The 21,065-nt window shown below is 38.1% G+C and overlaps 1 protein-coding gene across 4 annotated transcripts in view; it reads right to left on the reverse strand.

Annotated features, from left to right (window-relative positions):
* LOC131689111 (retinol dehydrogenase 14-like) overlaps positions 1 to 21,065 on the reverse strand; it is an 86,022-nt gene that overhangs the window by 52,538 nt on the left and 12,419 nt on the right. Inside the window, exon 1 of one of the 4 annotated variants that reach the window (XM_058973944.1) lies at positions 10,431 to 10,704. The exons of 1 other annotated variant lie outside the window; for it this stretch is intronic. The gene's annotated coding sequence lies outside the window, so the exon portion shown is untranslated. Of the gene's footprint in view, positions 1 to 10,006; positions 10,341 to 10,430; positions 10,721 to 21,065 lie in introns of those variants that run through there. 2 more of the 4 variants (XM_058973947.1, XM_058973948.1) reach the window with 2 other exon arrangements.

The raw sequence follows: 21,065 nt of genomic DNA on the forward strand, positions 1-21,065 counted from the left end.
AAAAAAATTACCCCTGTCGGCCCACCCTTGAGTCGATTTCTAGTCCCACCAGGAGTATTTGTTCCAAATTTGAAAACACACTATTTAGCTAAACCTAACGATTATTTCACAAAAATATATAGTTCGTGGGAATCGAGTACTGATACACAACCATGCACTGCTAGGCCCCATGGAAAACTGACTCAGACATCACTTCGTTAAAATTTTAATAACTTCTTTTAACAAAACCGAATTGACTAGAAGTCTTCGACAAAGTTGTAGACAATTAAATTATCTTTCTTATTTTCACTTACAGTGATAATACGATGCATACAGTGTCACCTAGCGGCAAACATGCAAGTTAGTGGGTTTTCTCCATGTAAATTGTCGAAAAATCTCATACAAACTTCAGGCACGTTGGTCTGGTAGCTAGACTTGTCCGATTTGCTTCAAATTTGGTGCAAGAACTCCTGGTGGAACTAGGAATCGAATCAGAGGTGGGCTGATTGAGTTTTCGAAAATTCTTTATTTTTCTGGGCAGTCTAGTGTGTAGTTATTATGTTACAACATACAAAACATACATTGTCAGAAAAAATGTTTCAAATACAGGTCCACGCATGTCCTCTACAACTAATATTTTTTTCTTGTAGTATTTTTCACTATCTTTCGCGCAGAATCGAAATGTCTTCCATGTATTTCCACATCTTTTAATTATTGACGTTAAAAATGGTTTTTGAAACTACTTTGCTCATTAACTCTTAAGTTTTGAAGTAAAAATGGTTGACGCCCTTGACAAATATCTTTACCATTGTGACGTTCTAACCGATAGTGTAGCACTATCAATTTAAATGAAAAAAATCAGTAACCAGATGTGCAACAGAAACAATTAAATAGAACATTTAGATATTTTCTCAAAAAGATCACAGACGAACAGACAGAAAACATTAAACCCTGAGGAAGACAAAAATACATTGTCGAAACGTAGGAGAGAAGGTAAAAATCTGTCTACAGTATTTTACAAACTGCATGCCGAAAAACCTTATACATATTTCAAAATTCCAACAACTTTATTGAACATTAAAAAAAAATATTTTTGGGTGCCTCCCACAAACACCGCGCTTTATATCGTACCATTACATTTTGGTGAGTTTTCCCGTAGTTTTTCTATAACTTTGTCATTAACATCATGGCTCTATCTAAAAATTTCCTTCATTTTTTACCAGCACCAATACTTTGGTGGCAGGATTCCATCACTGCTACCAGATAGACGTAAGCTCCGGCACCGAGACGCTCGGCGTAGTGACTCTTTCTCAGCAAACGATGGATTCCTCCGACAGAAAAGTGTAGACCACCACGAACCGAGCAGGATTCTGTGCTTTCTCTTCACCGTTTCTCCTTTACCGCGACCAAATATAGCGAGCGTATGCTTGGTGTAGCAAGCACGTGTGTAACTCACCAATGATGCCAAACTCGCATACGATCCCCGGTTTTGTACTCGGTTCATTTTACGTTCGAAGATACAGGGGCGAACGAAATCAATTTTCATCCATTTCCAGGAAGTGGAACTTCGAACAAAAACTCTTCAAGATTTGCGGTTCGGTGTATGAAATTAGCAAGAACCAATCACGAACGAGCTTAAGTCAAATGATTTAAAAGCGGTTTTTTCGTATGTACACCCAAAACGAATCTTTGGGAGCGGAAATGCATCTGTTTTTTTCGCTCTCGAACTGTGGATGAATATGCTACTTTCCACCCATCAAAAATAAAAATAATACTTAGTGCAGGAAAAGCTTTTCAAATTTAATTCTTGGTTGAGCGCGGATAAGGGCTAATTTATTTTCCAAAAAAATATTCTCCGAGTAAGGAATTTTTGTTTCAGTTGGCCTCCGTCTCCTGATGTTGAAATGTAATTTCCGGCAATCTGGCAATGTTCACTAGTAGAAACCAACCAAAATCACAATTCCCTCTGTTCAAAATTTGCGGTTCGGCACTCGAAATTGATGGCAATTAATTACGAACTGCTGTCCGACATACGACCATTTTAAAATCCGGTCTTTAGTGGAGAATACTACTTTCCAACCATCGGAAATGGAAATAATTGCCTCAGCAAAAAACAAACATTTCCTTCTCGCTATTGTACAACCCTTGCCGGAGATGCTTCGTTCACTCCAAATAGCTCAATATGAATGATAATAGAAACAAATCTGTAGCGGACTTGTATTTAAAATCTTTCATCATTTATGTGTTCTGTTGGTGCACCATATTGACGGCTCTGGCCGAGATGAGCTGGACAACTTCACCTTTCCGAGTAGTTTTCGAAAGATGTTTCAAAACCTAGGGTTTTCGTAATTAATGCATGTCATACCTGCTTCAAGATTTAATACAATATTGTCGAACATATTTTCAATAATATTGCAAAGAAATTGATCAATCCCATGGAATACAACAAAAGATATAGACGTTCAAAACCTTACGCGACTTTTCTCCAGAAATTTCGAAAAGTTGTCGTTAGTCACGACAAAAAAAAATCGATGTTGTCAAACATGGATCCAAAAACAATGAATGTAAATATTATTATGTAAAAATGTGAATACTTTTTTTTGATGAACGATAATGAAATTGTGCGACAAATGAAGCCGTTCAATGTAGGAAAAATAAAGTTGTCCATTCTAAAAATATTCGCACTATATATAAACGTTTAGTGAAATAACGAAACATTAAATGTTATTCAACGTACACCAATCATTTAAAATAATGAAAATTTTCGCTTTCAATTCACCATTTTTTTTAGTAAAATTCGTAAACAAAGAGAGACTCATTTGCGTTATGCCCTTTTCACACGACGCCATCGAAGTTGGCTGGCAAAGTTTTAGTTTGAGCGTGCATTTCAATGGATCAACTCGCAGTCAGTATCACCCGCCCACGGCCTCTATTCCGTCACTCTCTTTTTGCGATTGCGAAAATAGAGTTACGCAATAGTGAGTAGTAAAATGTAAGAAGAGTGCAGTAGGAAGAAGAGAAAAGGCATGAGAAGAGGTTTGGGTGTAAGCATAGTAGAGGAGAGGAAGTGAGAACAGAGAAGCTAAAGGGCGAACACGAAATTATTGCGACACATTCAACAGGGCAGAACTTTTTTACCATTGGGTAAAAATCAACCAAATTTTGCACACTTTCTCATTGATGTGTATTGTTTACATGCTGTCAAACTCGAAGTCGTGTTTTTCGATTCAACGAAAATGGAGGTGAACCAACGCGAGTCGAGAGAACAAATTCTTTCCAAACACCTGGAATTTCCTGACCTGTCGCACCGGCAGTTGGGAAAATGTTGAACATTCACCATTCAACCGTCTCCAGAGTGTTGAAGCGGTTCCAGGAGCGGTTGACGTTGGACCACTGCAAAGGAGCTGGAAGAAAACCGGGACCGGAGAACAAAAAGACGGAGGGAAAGGTGAAGCGGATGATTAAAGCAAATCCCAACGTCTCAAGCCGTGATTTGGTTCAAAAGATCAGCATGTCGCAGAGCTACGTCCAGAATGCAAAGAAGAGAACTGGACTACATACATACAAGGTACAGAACTTCCCAAACCACGATGAGCGGCAACAATCGACGGCTAAAACTCGGGCACGGAAGCTCTATGAGAAGATGCTGACAAAATATGGCTGCTGTGTGATGGACGACGAAACGTATATAAAAGCCGATTTTAAGCAAATTCCGGAGTTGGAGTATTTCACCGGCAAGAGCAAGTTCTATGTGGACGACAAATGTAAGAAGAAGAAAATGTCGAAGTTCGCCTCCAAATATCTCATTTGGCAGGCCATCTGCTCTTGCGGACTGAGGAGTGAGCCTTTCGTGACAAAGGGCACAGTAAATGGCGAGATCTACAAAATCTGAGTGCCTCGAGAAGCGTCTTTTGCCGTTCTTGCAGCAGCACGACGAAGCTCCGCTATTTTGGCCAGATTTGGCACCATGCCACAATTCTAAAAGTGTCCTGGAGTGGTATGAGGCCAATTCTGTCCATTTTGTTCCAAAGGACATGAATCTGCCAAATTGTCCGGAGCTGCGCCCGGTGGAGCAGTACTAAAGCGGGAACTTCGGAAGAACAAGAAGACAGTCAAAGACGAGAATGGCATGTTAAGAAAATGGAAAAAAAACTGAGAAACTGGTACCGGATGACACTGTAAAGACTTTGATGGAGGGCATTAAGCGAAAATGCGTTCAATTTTACACTCAAGGCTCCATCGATTAACTTTTCTTTTGATTTCCGAAGTAAATATATGTATAAAACTACCCTAAAATTTTGGTTTGATTTTAAACATTATAAGAAAATTGTCATGACATTTTCGGTGTCGCAATAATTTCGTGTTCGCCCTTTATGGTGGAGGCGTGGTAGAAAGGGGGAAGCAGGGAGAAAGGAATAAACAGAGTGAAGATGGAAATAATACACGATTGTTAATTTAAGTAACACACGTTCTTTTGACATGAGTTGGTGCATTTCGTCCTTAGTGATTGCGTTTGGAATCGCTTCTGGTAGTTCTGATAATGGTGAATACTCGTCTGACAAAGATGATATACCCAACTGTCTTTTAAATAAACACTTTACAGGTCATCACCGATGACTACCCCTGAGTTCTTTTCAGGTAGTTCTGATTTTTGGGCATTTACTCGCAGAATTGTGACAACCGAATCGATCAAATAGGCAATTGAAAGTTTTGGCCCATATAAGTCTCCGAGAAAAGAGGGAATCATACCAGTTCCGCTTCAAAGAGGATATATGCATATTTCAAGAATATTTTTAAAATAATTCTTACTTATAACGTATGCGGAATGAATTTCGAACAACCCTTCCAGCAATAAAACAAAAATGCAACCCTGCGAAAGACACCACACTAAACGTCATACTCTAGGCATATTTTAAACATCCAGTATTGATTTCGACCCGCTAGAAGATACCATGTAAACAAAATGGCAGCGAACACCTAACCTGGCACCTAGCTATTATGTCCACAAAACTTTGGACGCAATGGCATACCTTTTGTACAAAAAGCTGATAACTCTCCCAGTGTACCACAACTGCGTCCAATTGAGAACTTCTGGGCTAATGTGAAGCGGAGAGTACATGTCAATAATTTTCGACCTAAAACCATCAAACATCTGATACTAAAAATTAAGAAAGAAATCAAGAAAATGCCAACATCAACTTTTTCGACTGCTTTGCAAAAAGTTCCTGCAAACTGTTGTAAAGCTTTTCAAATAGGCTCATATTTTACAACAAGTTAATAAGCTGACAAATGTTTTCATATAGAGAGAACCAGTGGTGCAAGTTTTCATTTTCAAATGCCAACTTTCAGCTCAATCAAACCCAACCATGATTCAAATTCAAAGCCTCCCTTAATCATTCACTTTCAAGTTGGCGGGATTTTCATAACCGAAGCGAACGTCTTCATTTCAAATTGATGCTTTTTCATTCACCAACCAAAGTTGTCATCTGCTCTGTAGAGGCCAGTTTAGGTTAAATGTTGACATATTTTGCGTTTTCAAGCTTACATGAACAGCAAGAAGTATGTTCAGAGTAGTTTTGCTTGAAAAACCTAGTCAATATCCCAGTACAGAGATATTCACAAGGTAAATGAAATCGAAAATGAATGGAAAATGATTGAACAGCTCGGTTGTTTGAATGAATGATGTAAACGAATAACTGCAAATTTAACATAGTAGGGCATGATTTGAGATTTGTCCTTCCTTCAAGTTCAAAACAACCTGGTGAAAATTTGCAGCTCTGGAGAGAACATTCAATAAAAATTACAAAATAATACAAAAAAATGCCTTTTGAATTTTGTCCACATTTTCTTCCACATACGTTAGTCTCGAAACAGGATACACTCCATTAGCCTGGCGGGAAATAATTGTAAGATTTATTCCCAAAGGTGGCCGTGTTGCTTATGTGGAGGCAAAAAACTTTAGACCGATCAGCCTGACCTCCTTCCTTCTTAAATCAGTTGAACGTTTGACCGGTCACTACAAGGGGAATATTAGCCTAGGCGAGAGCCCTCTGCATGCAATGCAACATGCATATCAGCAGGGAAGTCTACTACCACCCTGTTACGCAATGTTGTCTACAATAAGCTTTTTCGCAAAAACAATCAAATTTAAGACTTTTTCTTAATATTGAATGAAAATTATTTTAACGTGTCTTTCAATTTTTTCAGGAAGCAGCATAAAGACATGGAGTACCTTCATATATCAAGAACTGGATGTACGCAATGCTTAGCAACCGACATCTGTGCCAATTGTTAAGAAAAGTAGAGATAAGGAAACTGAGTGTCTGTGGATGTCCTCAGAGTAGTCCGCTGTCACCACTTCAATGAAAAGCTTGTTGCCGATGGTTTGCTTAGGACACTTAATTAGCTTAGGTTTCGGACATATGGTTTTGCCGATGATTGTCATATATCACTGGTATTTGCATTATCACGGTTTTTAATTTGGTGCAGCACGCGTTATGCGTTGTCTTCATGTTGGACTATCAGATCATCCAAATAAAATATCAATATAATCAATTATAGCCGGAACTTGTCCGTCGCAGTTCTTAGATCCTGAAATTTTTGTCATTGATCAAGTTAAGCACATTGGGGTAATTTTTTACTCAAAACTAAATTAGCCAGCTCATCGATACCAGGATCGAGAAAGCTTACATGGGCTTTCGGCAAACCTTGGGAACTCGAACTCAAATACATTTAGTGGATCTGATGGCGGCGACTGGTGCGTTCACGACAACACCTATTGCAGCTCTAGAAGCACTCTTCAGAAATTTCTGAATGAAGCACTTGCTTGTTCATACCGTCTTAAAGGTACTGCGCACTGAAACAGTAAATGAATAGATCGTACAACTTGCCATACGAGAGTGTGGCTCCAAAATTTTTTATTGTGAGAATTCCTCCTCGCGAGGATTAGCTGTCTCGCTGTATAGAGCGACAACTCAAAGAATACGTAGTTTGTTACACTGACGGTTCTTTTTGGAGGTCCAAGCCGGTCCGACACTCTATTGTTGTGTACTGAGATTAGACCAATCTCATTCGCTTGGGAGATACTGTACCAGAAGCAGAAATCTTCGCGATTCTGTTTGGCGTACCGTCGGCACTTGAAAAGGTTATTTCTAGTAAAAGAATTGATTTTTGCTCTGACAGCTAGGCTGCCCTGAAAGCACTTAGTTCGGTAATTACCATTCCAAATGCTATCAATCTTTTATGGGTGTTTTACGGTCATTGCGATACTACTGGCGATGAATGGGCAAACGAATTGACTAGAAAAGGAACTTTGTTGGTCCAGAACCAGTTCTACCACTGTTGATTTGTTAGATAATGAACAAGATTCGCTCTTGGGCTGCATCAGAACATGCAAACCTTTGGCGTAGTTTGCAAACTTGCGTTCAAACAAAAACTTTTCTGACGGAAGTGAATTTGTAATATTTTTCCTATCACAATTGTAGAATTTTAGTCAGAAAATTGATTGGACATTGCAAGCTAAATTATGCCATGGTTACTATTCAGCGTGCTGAGTATTATTCGTGTGATCTTTGTAAATCCGATTACGGAACTCCATTTTCTTTGAAATGTAAGTGCCCTCCAGTAATGCAATTGCGTATCCAGATTTTCAGTTCTCCATATATAGATGAACCTATGTACAGGGAACTAAAACTGAAGGATATGCTATAGTTCCTTGCCCAGTATAATAAAGACCTACAGGCTTTATCAGTAGGGTTCGTTATTCCTGCGGGAGAGAAAAATCCAGGCTGTTTATTGATTTGTGTTATTATTTTCCACTTCCTTGCCTTTTTCGTTCACCTCCCTTTTCGTTCCCACCAGGAAAGTGATGAAACGACATGGTCGGGCACAAATGGTAAGGGGCCGTACACAAATGACGTAGCTTTGTTTCGGCGATGTTTGACCCCTCCCTCCCCCCTCGTAGCATTTGGTCACAAAATTCTAACCTCCCCCTCGTAAATAACGTAGCATTTACCTACCCCCTCCCCCTCGTCCCATGCACAGCGCCCAGGTAATGAATAAAAAATTACATATGTTTTTCAATTATTTTAAATACATGTCCTTTCAAAATGTTTGACGACTTTTATCAACATTTTCATTATAACAGCAAATTGCGTGCAAAATAAATCCATTTCATGACAAATATAGTGTTGATAGTTTTGTTTTGAATTTTATATGTCAACGAGAGCATGAAAACAAATTCTCTCAGTTCACAATCGTGCAGCTGCTAATGATTCTAAGAACCATACGTTCATCTAAATTACTTAATTTTGTTTGGTTGAATCCGAAGCGAAAATTTAATTCAGCTTCCAAACTAAGTCTACTAGTTAGCAACATTAGCTAACTAATGCAGCAAGTTAAATCCGCATACAAAATCTTTTCGTATTATTGTAATTCTGCGAATCGTAAAATTTACCTCATGAAAAACCGCGTCAAAAGTAACTTGTTTGAATTTAAATTCATTTCTTTTCATAATGGAGGATCATTAAATTTTCTCTAAACAATGGGTTTTAAACTTAATGCTACGTCGCACAACTTCTGACCCTACCCGCCCCCTCGTCACACTTCGTCACAAATTTGGTATACCCTCCCTACCCCCCAAAATGCTACGTCATTTATGCATGGCCGCTAAGGAATAACATGGGGAACGTGTCAACATATTCTTTTTCCTGATTTCTGTACGAATCTTCTTCGTAGCTGATTTACAAATATATTCTCTTTGTGTCACAATGTCACCACACGTAATTGTATAACACTTTACAACGAACAAAATAACGTTTATTTCAACAACAAAAATCATATATAACGTTACAACCACACGTATGAATAAAAGCTGTTATGACTATAGAATGCTAGGTTCCATAGTGCACAAGGTTAGCTATAAGAAACACACGTTAGTCTCGCTACTGCGTAGCGGTTATACAATAATTTCCAATTGTAGTTTCAAAAAGTAACTTTTCAAAGATCGAATTGTGAACACAAACGTTTTAGAATTTGAAAATCTCTTTTTTTGTTTTGGTTTCCGAGAATACTATATGAGGAAATTCTTACAGACTGATAAGTTGTATTAATATGTTGATATCTCCATTAACGGAATTAACTGTGACAACTGTTATCTCTCCCATTTTTCGAAAGCAGTATTTTGTCTAAACCAACTGTTTCACTGAATCTGGAACTTATAAAAAACCGATAAAGGTCACATCGGTCCGGTAACCGAGCCAGCGTGAAATCGCTCAACATTGACGAATTGCACCCTTGATTGTACAGTGGAACCGAAAATTCCACCAAACTGGCTTTCAATTAATTCCTACTAAACCAAGCGTGGTAAATAGGTTACAGTCCATCCATTTCAACTAAATTCAACTATTTTGTTGGAAAGTCTGTCATGTGGAGATGTGGAGGGTTTAATTAAATCACTGACTTCAATAGCGGAAAGATCATATAACGGTCAGGATTTGACCCAATCACTCTCGACGACGCATGTGTAGTATCATATAACATCAGATTAACCCTCAAAAGGCAAGATAAAATTATGATTTCAAGTAGTATCTCTTGTAAGACAAAATGTAACCAAAGGCCTCTTTTTTGTCTTTTAATCAGTGAGACAATCGAAAGCCTGAAAACGCTCGATTTTTTGTATTTCAAATTACAAGTTCATTGAAACTAGACAGCTGTAACTAGCCGGGCCTCTGAGACCCCTTGCCTTTTTTAGGGTTAAAGCAGTAGGCAACCAGAAGGCCACTCTGGATCATTCGCAAAAATTCAATTATATTACACACAATAATTTTAAAATCTGTTCTTCCGGTTTGCAAAATTCTTTAACGGTAGTCTTTCGATATCACATTCCCTAGATAGATTTGTCAATTTGGACAAACAGTAGCTAATTCTAGCACAGCTACGTTACATAACACCATTTCGGATCAACACAACTGTTATGGTCTTGTGTCACGTCGTTTGTTTTAACTCCACGAAATACTTGCTTACGTACTGTTCTCGCTAGCAGTAATGCGATTCATTCGACAAACACTTGAACCACTCCCGGTCCGACCTTCCGTACAAACCACATCACACTGAACCACTGCTGATCTCAACGAAATCCACCAAAAGCCCGAAAATCCAGCAAAAGAAAAAGATGCAACAAACTTTCTCCTTTGTAGTCGGCAACGGTCAAGTTCAGCTTCAACACGCTCCAAATGCCTAATTTTTCATTCGTGTTTCGGTACATTTCTTCCACGCGGCACTACAAAACAGTGAGTACATAATATTATCCATCTCGTGATTTAGTGAGAAAGCTTATACTTCCAGCGACCTAGTTTCGGTTTAGTTCCTACGATCAGTTCGTAAATACTTTACATTGTGTCACTATTTAAAACCCACAATTCAAATTCACAGACATTTAATCATCAACCAACCTTGGAGTAGAACTGAAAAATCAAAATGTGATTTCACGGAAGCAACAATTTAATTTCACGGAAACAAAAACACTATTTTCGACGAAAAACTTTAACTGCTCAAATCCGAACGCGAACTTCACAGACACCCACGAACTCGCGCACCTTTCAACTATGACCGGACCGGACCCTATCTGGGTTTCTATTATCTCACAGCCAAAAGTAGAGACGTGTTAATCCACCGACGTCGATAACCGAACTGTGCAGACAGTTCGCCGAAAGCCTGCATAAAATCAGCGCGCCACTACTAAAGCGATGCTATGACGTACTAAAATGTCGCGCATTCAAACATCACAGTCAGTGTTTGAAAATACAACAAAAAAAGACGCCCCGCCGCCAAGTTAAGTTTGCGTTGTGAGGCATGCGTTTCGTGCGGTGAAGAGCCCCTAGCCGAACAGAGCCAAGCTCAAGTCCACTTGGCATTGGGTTGGAACTGAAATGTAGGACTGGGAGGAAAGCAAGCAAACAAACTTCTTCTATTTATATTGAGAAGTGCCACTCAGAACGGATTACGGACAAATCTTTCTAGAAGTTTGGCTATTCATGTAGGGATGTTCAATAATGATTGATTAATTTTATTATTGATCAGTCGGTATCTGACACCACTATTGATGAATGCAAATATTAATGTTTATTTATGTTGAACGAAGAACTTGTGAAATAATACGAAATATGCACGTATTTATTCACTGGATATATGCAATTATTCCACAAATTGGAATGCACTTGTCTTCGAAAACACAATGACTTGAATAATGGTTTATTACGCTTCGTATCCAACCCTTACTTCTAAACCTATGATTATCCAAATTCTATGGGGCAGGCGTTCTGGGGAATTGGTGTGTAATGATAGAACTGATTTGGGGTGACTAAAAGGTTATTTCTGAACAGATACTCTGAACATGGTAATCAACAAAAGAATTATTCATCCATTCAATATTGTGTAATAACAAAACGGTAGCTCCTGAAAGAAAATGAAAATTATGCGGTGGCTCCTGAAGAATCGACAATCTGTTCAGCAGGTAATATGCATGAAATTAACAATGAAATTGTTCTATCAAGTACAATGATCTACCCCCAAAGTTCAAGGTAATCTCTTTGTAGCCGTTGATTTATGTTTACAAGAGGAAAAACACATCAGTATTTCACAAATCATAAGCATAAGAGATCACCCGTGGTTGCTACTCCGTTAGTGATCAGAACCAATTGAGATTGCAAAATGTTGTACACATTGTACAATCTAACTCTTCTACTGTGTATCCCGGTAAAGCTCACTAGCAAGAGCCCCCTCGAACTGGGTCTCAGGGTCGGCTTGCTACTGGGTAATCGGAGGGGTTTCGCGAACAACTGTGCGGGGTACTATCACTTGACTACAATGAGTTTGTTAAATGAGCAAATTGAAAATGAAATCTAAACATCAAAAACTTGTTTTATTTAAATGAATTTTACTTTTACTAAATCACTGTTTATTTAAACTATTGCTTGTGGGTTATGGGTTTATACCGGTACGTACCGCTACGGTTGCTGGAAGTTTTTGGTGGTTTGAGGCCGTCCTGCGAGCGCTCGCTTGGCTGCTGCTGACGACGATGGGGTTCGGGAATTGGTGACAATGGTGGCTGCTTTCTCTATTTCGCTGGTGGTTTGGCGGGTTCTTATTGACGTTGGTAGAGTCTAATGGCGGCTGCTGGCGTCTTCCCTCATTGACTTACATCGACAGGCCCAGGACGATGCCGGAGTGACCGTGCCGGGAGGGGTAAGTCCTCTTTAGCGGTTATGGCCCAAGATCAGAGGACGATGAGGTTGATTGGGTCACCCAAGGCACGGAAAATTGTATAATAAACCAAAAAGGTCCTATGAGGGTGTTCAGGGAGAGAATTAGCTCTAGCGTGGCTCTGTTTCCTACTTCCCAACCGTAGTATAAATTGAAGTAAAGGCTATTAGGGGCCATGCATAAATGACGTAGCATTTTGGGGGGTATGGAGGCTATACCAAATTTGTGACGAAGCGTGACGAGGGGGAGGGTAGGATGCGTGCGACGTAGCATTAAGTTTAAAACCCATTGTTTAGAGAAAACAATTTAATGATCCTCCATTATCAAAAGAAATGAATTTAAATTCAAACAAGTTACTTTTGATGCGGTTTTTCATGAGGTAAATTTTACGATTCGCGGAATTACAATAATACGAAAAGATTTTGTATGCGGATTTAACTTGCTGCATTAGTTAGCTAATGTTGCTAACTAGTAGACTTAGTTTGGAAGCTGCACTAAATTTTCACTTCGGATTCAACCAAACAAAATTTAGTAATTTAGATGAACGTATGGTTCTTAGAATCATTAGCAGCTGCACGATTGTGAACTGAGAGAATTTGTCTTCATGCTCTCCTTGACATATAAAATTCAAAACAAAACTATCAACACTATATTTGTCATGAAATGGGTTTATTTTGCACGCAATTTGCTGTTATAATGAAAGTGTTGATAAAAGTCGTCAAACATTTTGAAAGGACATGTATTCAAAATAATTGAAAAACATATGTAATTTTTTATTCATCACCTGGGCGCTGTGCATGGGACGAGGGGGAGGGGGTAGGTAAATGCTACGTTATTTACGAGGGGGAGGTTAGAATTTTGAGACCAAATGCTACGAGGGGGGAGGGAGGGGTCAAAAATCGCCGAAACAAATCTACGTCATTTGTGTACGGCCCCTTACCTGAATAAATAACGGTTCAAATCGCACCTCACTGATCGTTTTACTCCCTGTTATAACTCACATCACTTCTAAGCTGTTAAGCACACGGACGCCAGATTACTTCCGATCCTTGGCGGGCTTTCAGAAGAACCTTTTAAGCCTTAGCTATCACAATATTTTGGCGGTTTTCTTTTGCCCCCTGAGCGCGAATTTTGGGTGTGTCGCGCTACAACATTTCGCCTGCCGTATAACAGCTTTCCTCCCCCTTTGGTAAAATGTTATACTGTTCGGCGCTCGTTTATTTTACCACCCACTTGTACCCACTGTGTTGGTTTTAGTGTGCTGACAATTCTGTGTGTTGTTTTAATTCCAACTAATCCTAATTTTAACAAATAACAATTACAAATTAATTTATAATTTACATTTTATACTACTAACCCTACTAAAAATTAACCCTTTTACATTTAGTGACGTGACAGTACAGCTAAACTTTTAGATATGTGCCTAAATGTTTAGCTGTACTGTCACGTCACTAAATGTAAAAGGGTTAATTGTTACAACAAATGGAGGACTTTTTAAGAAACGGTTACACATGCTGATCAATACCAATGCTGGCCACGTCCTAATGCAGATGCTCTGGGAATGGAAGGAATGTTAGTCCGTTACATGTCGTTGCTAGAGACCGAGAAATCCTCTGCATCTCCACATGTATCACGGGAAGGGGAAAGTTGTTAGTTATTGTGCAAACAGCGTTATCATGTAGTAGTTGCTCTAAATAAGTGAAAATAAGAATGATAATTTAATTGTCTCCAACTTTCTCGAAGACTGCTAGTCAATCCAGCTTTGATAGAATAAGTTGTTAAACTTTTAACGAAGTAATGTCTGAGACAGTTTTGCATTGGGGTCTAGCAGTGTACGATCATGTATCAGTGCACGATTCCCGTGAACTAGACGTTTTTGTGAAATGACGGTTAGTTTTAACTCAATAGTATACTCAAACGAATTATTGTAAATAATACGAGTCATGTTTTGGTCAGAAAGTTTAGAGATTTGCTTTAAATTTGGAGCAAATACTCCTGGTGGGATAGAAATCGACTCAAGGATGGACCAATCGAGTTTGCATAAACTTTTTATTTTTCTGGACATCAAATTGTAAAAATCAGAACGCTTAAAACTAAATTGTAAGATATTCTCTGTTATTTACTGCTGTGATTTGTGCCAAAAACGGATTGTGATTTTTTTTATAGAATTATAAAAATAAAATGAAAAAATGAATAAATCGATTCAAATTAATAAAAAAGAAGATTAATAATAAAAAGACTAAATCGAATAAAATGTTTTATTTAAAAAAAAAACGAATGAAAATAATAAAGAAAAAATAAAATAAATACATAAACAGAATACGATCAAAGATCATGTAACAATGGGAGCTGATAGTTGGTGCGAAGAGAGTATAACAACTGCTCATTATTTTGCCATCATCAGGAATCAGTAGCGACTGGCTCAAATGATACGTTCCCCATGTTAATCGAAGATTTGTGCCTTGGCATGATTTGACTATAGCTTTTTACCTTACTGGGTTGGGAACAATAGTATATCCTTGAAGTTTAGTTCTCTCTACATAGGTTCGGTTATGTATGGAGAACAAGAGATCCGGATACGCAATTGCATTACTGCAGGCCTGTTACATATCAAATGATATAAAGTTCCGCGATCACACACATTCACAAAGATCACACGAATAATACTCAGTACGCTGAATAGTAGCCATGTGATAATTAAGTTTGCATTGTCCAGTCAGTGCCCTGACTAGAATACTGCAATTGGGATTATAAAAATGCAATTAATTCTTTGACATCTTCGGAGTCACAGCCGGTAGAAAAGTTTTTGTATGAACGCAAGTTTGCAAGCCACGTCAATGGTTGGCATGTTCTGATGCAGCCCAGGAGCGAATCTTGTACTATATCCAAGTTATCGATAATGGAGGAACTGGTACTGGACCAGTTGGGACTTGAGACATTTGTGCAGAAGCTTTTCAAACAACTTCGCTTAGGATTGAAGGGCATTTCTGTATGCTTTGCAAGCCAATTTAAATGCCTCCGACCCGTCTGCGATTAAAAGCTCAACTACATAACTTTTTGAGCCAAACAAGTAAGTTTTTCCACCACCTCAAGCATAACTCGAAGCGGACAAGCCTCTTGGTATGCTGCTACTTATCAGGAACGAATGATGACTGTAGATGTGCTCTCATACCACGATATCAATATAGATTTAGTTTTGTCCCTAAGGCCCAAATAAAGCTACACATTGTGTGCTTTTTAAAAAATAAATCAAATCGGTTTAGGAATAGCAGAGATTAGTTTGTACATATATACATATATTATTCTTATTCGTCGACCTGAGTCGATTCTTATACATGACCAGCATATGTATATAGCACTAGGTCATAGAGTATATCTTTGTATATCATCCACTGATACACTCAATGCTTAGCAACCGATATCTGCGAGAATCGTTTAGCAAGTATAGATTAGCCAACTGAGTGTTTGCGAATATCCTAAAGTTGGTGTGCTGCCACAACTTGTATTAAATCTTTTCGCCGATGGCTGTTTAAGGAAGCCTCATAAGCCTGGATTTTCGAAATACCGTTTCACTGTCTTATAGTAAACACCGCACAGCAAAAAAAATCTTGTAGCTTCACGTCTTGCCAGATGCAAATAAAAGGAGTATCCCAATATACAATAATTTACATTTAATAACATGTAACAATGTGAGTTGTTTGGTTTTTCCTGGGTCATTCAGTCTGAGTTTTACATCAAAAGAGTTACAATATTTAATTTTACATATCTTAGCATGTAAAATCCTTTTTTTTATTTCGATTATAGAGGTTTTAACCTTAAGATCATTCGCCTCTTCGGGTCAGAAACATCTCTTGTGAAAAATTTCTAACCCTATGTGCGGGGTTGGGACTCGAACCCAGGTGCGCTGCGTATAAGGCAATCGATTTACCAACACGCTACGCCCACCCCCTAGTAAAATCCTATTATCGAACAGTCAAATGCATCGCTACGTTGTTTACGTCAAATGTAATTTGCATTTTTTCTAAGAGTGCGGTAACCCATTTTTTATTTGTGTGCAAACTTTGTATGTTGTTGTAGAGAGGTGTGTGCATTAGAGTAATTCGTCATATGCCATTTTCTAGCATCGCGACTGTTTTTCCTTTTTGTGTACTGTCCAAATTTTTGGGGCTGTGAATTACTTCCCGGATTTCCGCATTGCGTTCAAGGTTCAATTGAGAATGCCTCGAAAAGTGGCCATCTTTGAAAAAGAAAAAAAACAGTTTTGTCCACATCGCTTGAAAAAGTTTCATGAAAATCTATTAAAATCTACCAATCAGACATTGATGGATTTTTTTTCAGGATTCTGCAAAAGGCAGCGAACAAATCAATCGATCTTAAATACAAATCTAAAATAAGGCTCTAAAGTAAACTAAATTTATTTGAGGAATGACCTAAAAACGGGTAAAAACTTCAAATTTGACGTGATGGTGCGATCGTATGCGTTGGCCGATTTTTTCCCTTTTTTCCACTTTAAGGCTTTACTGAAATAGTCACAGGTCGTTCCTCCAAAGAAAAAGTTTTCTTTCTAGATATCAAAAGATGATGTCTTTAAATTGAAACGTTTTCAAATGAGATTGTGCGCAGTTTTGAACAATCATGTTTTGAGATAAACGCTTTTAAAGTTTTGAGAACACTGGTGAATTCTCGTCAAACATATGATTACGGCATAAAAGCCAAATGTCAAAATTCTCTTTGAAAGGAAATTCCGGACGAACCGTTAATGGCTGAACACATTTTATAGCAGTTAATGAAAGAGAAAACTTTTCTCTTTTGTTTACTACCAATATCTGTGATTGGCGAGTAACGGTTTGTCCGGAATTTCCTTTCAAAGAGAATTTTGACAGTTGGCTTTTAAGCCGTAATCATTTGTTTGTCGAGAATTATTCTTGGTAGAAAGTTAATATTTTGCATCAATTACATGGAATTATGGATATTTCACATCGCGGATTACGATTCTGAAGTTATTTTTTTCTAAATTAATGATGACCTATCCTGAATGGCGTATTTCAGCTGAAATCCAGAAAAATTGGTTTTATGATTTATAAACACGAATTTGACTTAATATTTATCAAAATAAAAAAAAATAGAGATAGAGATTTCAATATGGCGGACTAAAATGCGACATTAACAATTTTGATCGAAAACTTTCGTTTTTCGCCGTTTTCTGTGGTTGTTTCACGATTAGTCTACGATGTCTCTACAGGACATGCCCCGGAATACGTTCTCGAGACCTGTACACATGTACAATGTAACGCGAAGCATTCTGTGAACGTGAAACAGGTTTCTACCTGAAACGCGCGTCTCAAGCCATGCCCTGTAGAAACGTTTTTGATGCGCGGATCGAAACACCCGCCTAAGACAATATAAGACATGCCTTTCAAAAAAGCAAAAAAAAAATTTTTGACCATTTTGAAGGAAAAACTCCCATACGTTTGGAAAATAGTATGAAAAACACTACAGCACTTTAAGGGGTTATATACAAAGTTGAAACTCAAAAAATCGAAAAAAAATGGATGTTCTGAAGTACATACTCTTGAAAATATCTGCGCTAAATTTTATCCAGATCTGAGCACTGAATTTCAAATTGCAGCCGTTTGCAGCGCGCTGGTTCTTTCACGAATGAAGTTAACATAAAAGTTCAAACGTAATTATCTCGGAATAAAGTTTTTTGAAAAGTGCCGTTGCGGTGAAAGTGATATCTCATAAACTATTCATTAGATTTTCAATTTTTTTTAAATTGTTTGTATTTACATTTTCGTGAACTTGAACGTTTCCTTTTCCATAAATTTTTTTTTTCGATTCTTTGCCATGACTTTTTATTTAAAATTTTGAGCACCACAACATGAAATTTTTTGATCAATATGTTTTTTTGCAAGAAAATTTCTTTTTATTGGGAAACCGATCCGCAGGAGTGCCAACCTTCCAGATTTATCTGGATTCTTCCAGATTTTTAAGCCTCGTCCAGACTTATGTTTGTCTGATCCAGATTTCAGCGAGTTTAACCAGATTTATTCAGACAATTTGAAAAATAACAAAATAAGTTTTAAGAATGCATCCGCATGCATGCGCATAAGTTTTAAGAATTGAAAATTTATCCCAAAAACTCAACGTACGGGTTAGGTATTTTTAACATAGAGTGTAGAAATCGGTTAAGTAGTTTTGGAATTGCAGGTAACACCGCAAGTCATGTTTTTCCACGGACGTTCTACAAAAAGCTTCGTAACCGAGTCGTTTGTTGATATTTTAGCATAGAAAAAAATACAGCATGTTGTTTGAAATGATACACTATAATATACATAAGTTTTGATAAATTTGCTTCACACAAAGTTCTAAAAAAAATCGCAAAAAAAGTGTAATAAGGCTGTGTATATTACAAAGCACTTGTGTGAATATTATCAAAATTTTTAATTGACCGAACTATGTCTTTCGCTCCACATTGTAGTTTTCTCGTCGCTTGCGGTCAACGTGAATCGCTCAACTGAAGAATATGGAGCTAAAACAAATGTTAGTTTTAAGCAGTCATTAGTGATTTAATGAAGGGTTTCGCAAAAAAAAATGGTTCAATAATGGTAACGGTTTTCAGGTATTGAGAGTCCTAATTTGTGGCATTAGGATTAGTAATAATGGTTTAAATCAAAATTTTTTGTTCAACCACTAGCTATTGTGAATCGGAATATGTTGCTCAAGGTCAGCGCTGAACAATTTCAGTGAAATCAGTTGATAGCTGATATCCTCCTGTTTTGAGCTATTACCGTTTCGGACGAATATCAATTCAACTCTAACATCATTTCGCTTACTGAATGATAGTAACGAAGCAAGAAAATTAAGATGGAATGTTAACCCAAGGTTGGATCAACGTCGGACCAATATCGGGCAATGTTGGACCGACTTCGGACTAATGACGGACCAACATAGGGCCAATGTCGGACCAGTATCGGATCAATATTGGACAAATGTCGGACCAACATCGGATTAATGTCAGACAAACATCGGAACATTGTCGAATGGTATATTTGACCAAAAACGTGAAATTGTTTGAAATATCACTTCGCTGGCAGTCAATATCAGTGACTGATGAATTCAACTGAAAGTTCAGTATGATTAGTGATAGCTCAGTTTGTTCGTCTGTCAATTTCACGTGTTTTGATACAACTGAACTGAAATTGTCCAGCTCTTCTCACGGTGAGGTTATTTTCAGAAAAAGTTGATATCGAAATAATCGCGTAGATGTAGCGTGTTTTTTTTTTTTAATTCGTTTATTTGACACGGCTCATAGCGGTAGCTTAACGGAGCCGTGGATCTTTTATACGTTTACAATACATGTAAAAATAAAAAAATACAAACAAGACTTAATTAATTGGATCTCGTGCGCGCAACTTTTTATTGCGAGCGGAGACCTTCTTTCGCGTGGTCTGTTGGCAAACAGCGTCAGGGGGGTCATTTAATTCTCTCTTGTTTTTCTCGTCCCGGTCGAAGCTAGCTTGGTGTCCGGGATCAGATGTTCTCCCTTGCTTCTAGCACTTATTGTTGATCAGTGTAAATCCGTCGTCATTGTTACTGCATTCGTTGCCGATGTTGCTTACAGTTGCTTTTGGGGTGCTGGATGATTCTTTTGCGGTTGTCATTATGCTCTGAACAGCTGCCACAAATTTGGCCACCGTTTGTGGTTCAGGCATTGGTATTGAAAACTCTGTTTTAGGTTGGTTTGCCGTAGATGAGTTGGCAATCGGTTGAGATGCATTTTCCTCTGCATCTTCCGCGCAAGGTTGTCCATGATGAGCTGTCTGATTACAATACTTGCACGTAGGAGTTTGCCCCTCATGGGTGCATAGTGTAGTTTGCATAATTGTAGTTCCGTGAGTATTGAGTTTTATTGCCAAGTAGGAGGGTATAGGCCTTTCAACCCGCATCCTCACTACAAAAACGCCGTTAGGTGTACCCGGGAAAAAGTTTCTCCAAGTATCAGGTGTAACGGATTCTACTTCTCCGTATTGCGACATGCATTTTGCAATTGGCTCAGGAGGGGTACGAGGTGATAGGTCATATAACCTTACATCTATATAATCATTCTCCATGTATACGGGAATCTTAATTCCAACGTTGTCACTTTCAACCACGTGTTTTAAATTGTTCTTCAAAACGAAACGCTCGGCTTGTGCTAACGTGTTGAATGATATTAACACTACATTGCGAAGATGATGGTATTGAAGGTACAAGACTTCCGCAAGCCTAAGTTGCATTTTTACCTTCAGAAGGTATTCCACTTCACTAAAACTCGTTCGTTTTAAACAAAATTTAAAGTCAACGACCGCAGCGTTGGGTCGGAGTAGAGCTTTTTCGTCAACTTTACTCATGATGACAAGAATAATCCGATATTTCCTTTGTTCTCGAGACAATGCACACTAGATCGAGAGGCCTGTTGTTCACTTGGCTCGATTGTACGTCTGACTGCGGCAGAAGTAGAAAGTAGACTGATGTAGCGTGTTATCAAGAGCTGCAATTTCTGTTCTAGTTCTCAGATCGCCATGAAAATTGGAATAAACGCTATTAATGATAATATCATATTATGTACTTCAAATATACGCAACATTTTTTCCAGTTGTTGGACCAGTACATATATAGTTCCTACAATGATATTTAGTTTTTCCATACATAATGCATTGAAATATTATATTCTTAAAGCATTAGTATTAAGTGAATTGTCCACCTATATTAAAACGCATTTTTGTCGTTTACCTTTGATTTGATTTGACTTTCAAAAATTTTCGCAAAGATGTTGTCCCATG

Source organism: Topomyia yanbarensis, chromosome 3, assembly GCF_030247195.1.
Source record: "Topomyia yanbarensis strain Yona2022 chromosome 3, ASM3024719v1, whole genome shotgun sequence".
In the NCBI taxonomy this organism is placed as follows: Eukaryota; Metazoa; Arthropoda; class Insecta; order Diptera; family Culicidae; genus Topomyia; species Topomyia yanbarensis.